This window comes from Meleagris gallopavo, chromosome 11 (assembly GCF_000146605.3).
Source record: "Meleagris gallopavo isolate NT-WF06-2002-E0010 breed Aviagen turkey brand Nicholas breeding stock chromosome 11, Turkey_5.1, whole genome shotgun sequence".
Lineage (NCBI taxonomy): Eukaryota > Metazoa > Chordata > Aves > Galliformes > Phasianidae > Meleagris > Meleagris gallopavo.
Window position 1 is genome coordinate 8,618,803 of NC_015021.2, and position 3,800 is coordinate 8,622,602.

The following is a 3,800-nucleotide window of genomic DNA, read 5'->3' on the forward strand; positions in this document are numbered from 1 at the left end:
CAGTACATACCTGAGTACACAAACATGGATTTGCCTGGTGCTCTAAATATCCATTTTTCAGCAAGATCTTAATTGAGTAAAAAGCATTTAAAAAGGAGAAATGCTCCTTTGGCAGACTAGTTCAGCTTCTAATAAAACCACTTCAAGTATCCTATAAATTATTCTGCTGCTGGAACTATCTACACAAACCACCTGCAGGTCAACTCAAACATGTTCCAAGGAAAGAGATCACTGAATTAAATATATTTGGGTTTCACCTACCTCATATTAGCCTACTAAGCCTATTTTCAAGAATGTTTGTTGTGAAAAATATTCGCTTTGCCTGTGCTTATCACAGATAATTTTCATTGTCTTCATTCTGGTATTTAATTCTTCACAGAAGTCCTCAAGACAACATTCAGTTTGATTTCCACACTTTCAATCACTCATCATCTAAATATCCAAAAGATTTGTGACCTGTATGGGACACCCTTATTTCAAAGCGCAAGTGCATGCAACAGGAATGATGTCTAACATGAGTTGGCAGCATTTATTTCTACTGCTGCACACGAAGAACCCTGCATGAATCAATACTACAGGACCCTCAAACCATTGGACCCTTTGACTCACTGTACAGAGAAATATATATGTGTGAAAATACCAAAACAATCTAGCTTCTCTGAGTCTGAGGCACCTGACCGTAAGATGCAAAAGCCCAAGAGTACCAGGGGACCAAAATCTTTCTGCCACCATGGATTTCCAGAGCTCTTTTGGAAAGTATTTCTAGGGGAATGCAGACACTTACCAGCATGGAAGTGCTGCCACACTTACAAAATTCATCCCATCTATAATTTCCTAGGACAAACACCGGGCATACTCACTTTGCAACCCACTGAACTCCCCATGCAATGGATTAGGATCACAAAGAGAGCTGCGCTAAATTGGTTTGGCTCTGCTGCTCAGTATGAAGGAATGGCGTGGTAGAGAGATTTTGCTGAGTTCCATAAAATTATGTCCACAGGAGGAGGGCTAAGTACAACTCTCCTAACAGCAGGAGATCGTCATGCCACTCGTTTCAGAAAAACTGAACAGAAATTCTACCTGAACATATTCATTACAATTGGTAGAAGCATTTTAATCCCAGCCACCTCCTCCAGGATCTTCTCCTTGCTGCTTCGAAGCAAGCATAATTTTATTTATTTATTTTAGAAACTGCTGCCCTAGGAATGAGATCTAGAGATGCAATTCTGCCCTGGGGAGAGCCAGGTGCTTTGTTTTGCTGCTTGTCTCAGAAAGTAGTACCCTGAAATAGAGCTTATGTTGGATTAATGCAATCAAAGGCACCCTGCTGTCTGGTCACTGACCTATCTGTAAACAGCAGATGACATGATGCCATAAGCTTCTATTAGATATAATTACCTATTGAGATGTGACCCTGTAAAAGAAACAAAACCATGCACCTCACCTGCTGCTGTTAGTTTATTTTCCAGAGCTAAACAATGCCTATAAGCACCTCAGATCTGAGCACCATTTTTGACTACTCATCTCCCTTCACTGCTCCTCATATCTCTTCCAAGCAGATTTTTGTCTTCTCCCTTGCATCTGGAACAACCCTCCCAGCTACACTGGGCAACATCCAACTCTTCTTCATTCTCACTGTAGATCCCTTTTATATCCCTCTTCTTTCATTCAACCTTTTTATGCCACAACTTCCTCTCCTCTGCCTTCACCGAAGAGAAAGTTGCCTGTTGGCTGAATGTGTGTCACCTGCCCTGGATTCTGCCCACTGCTACAGAGACCACAGGGACAGATTCTCACCTGATGTAAAGCAGTGCAGGTCTGCTGGAGTGCAGAATCATGAGCCACAGAGAAAGCGGTGAACATATTTCCAATGTCAGAGTAGGAGATCGGAGTGAAACTGATACCTGCAAGCTCAAAACCAACAGGAAGCAGTTTCACAGCCTGCACAGCTCAGTTGTGGAGCTCCTTGCTACTGGACACAGCCGATGGAGCAACTGGACACCTTCATGAAAGAATAACAGCAAAATCCATTGAGAATCATGAAATATAAAGATGTTCCCTCTGGTTCACAAACTCACTGAGCCTCAAGTCATTGAAAACTGGGAAAGTACTTTGGGAGTACAGCTGTATACCCACAACCCAGTGAAAGAGTTCTGTACTGAATCATAGAATCGTTTGAGTTAGAAGGGACCCCTAAAGGCCATGTAGTCCAACTCGCCTGCAACGAACAGGGAGACCTACAGCTAAATCAGAATGCTCAAAACCTCGTCCAGCCTGACTTTGAATGTCTCCAGGAATGGAGAATGCACCTCTCTGGGCAACCTGCACCATTGCCCTTACGGTAAAAAACTAATGATGCTATGTCACACCAGCTGAAGACACAGCATTCTATCTCAAGTGCACATCCACATACACATGCAGGAAACGTGTCCATGTTTGCAACATTCTATAGGAGTAACAGCAGAGATAACCTCTAATTGCCACTAGCAGTTAGCTGTTATAGTCCTGTGAAGTATGAAAGTAGCTGCTGCTACAAGTCCGTAGCTAAGTGTACATTTATCTCTCATGTTCATCACTAACTCAGAAGCCACTGTGGCATGATATTCATGCAGATGTTCCCCCCTCACCCCCCCAAAAAAAGTCTTCATATCAATACCTGGCAATGAAACAGAAGCCAGCTTACAGTGACGCTGCCAATTATGAGCAGCTTATTTGTTATGGATTTGTTTCAGTTATCAAATTGAAAGTCTATATTGTCAAAACAGACAAAAACTGCTTTCTCTTTTCCATCTAACTCCTGTCAGAAGTCTGATGCAAGTCCCTTACAGAAGCACAACCCAGTTCTACTAGCATCACCTCACTTTTTCTGCTTTTATTTACAAATTCTCATGAGCACCACACTAAATACCCCAAGACTGAAATATACATAGGTTAAGACAAACGTTATCCAAGTTATTGCTTCATGTTGGAACAGTTTCAATTGTGTAACGCCACAACAGCAAGCACTTGTATTAATCATTGAAGAACAGCTCACATACAAACAAACGTATTTGACGTCATCACCTGCCTCTTGATATAAACACAACTAGGCAACAGAAGCTTACAATGAACCTGCTTTTTACCAGATCAAGTTCAGTGTTTACATAAAGGATTTCCTTTAGATTGCAGTTTTCTGACTTCCAAAGAGGACTCTGCCTTGAAAACCTTTCAGGCAACATGGATAAAAGCTTATTGTCTAAGACAGCGTTAAGAAAAAAGCCAACAATCCAAAATGTGTGCTTCTACACTCAAGGCTGTTTCCACTTCTTCTATGAATCAGCCGAGCCCAAGTTCTCCCACCACCACCCAAGTCCACAGCTTTCCAGCCCCATCCACTCCTTTCTGCTGTGTAGCACTCCCTGAGACTGTTTAAGACATCTCCAGCTGTCCCTTAGGAGTGACTGTGAACGAGCAATGAATTGAGATGATAGTAAAATCGTGCGTTTAGGCACCAGATTTTTTTTTGTGAATGAACACAGTTCAGATCAATTTCTACTTAACTAAGCACGGTTCTGATTTAAGAATTGACTTTGGGGGTTTCATCACTGTCTAGCAGAGAGCATCGCTTTTGTTAATGCTGAACTGAAAGATTTGGAAGAGATTTAAAGGGATACAAACAAGAAGCAACAGATAATCACCGAGCCCTGCAGACAGGGGCCCTTGGTCGCGGGTGCGGCGCGGCTGAGCGGATTAGCCAGCGACTATTTAGGAAAGCGTTTCATCAAACGGCGAAAATAAACAGGACTCGGCAGCCGCGGCTC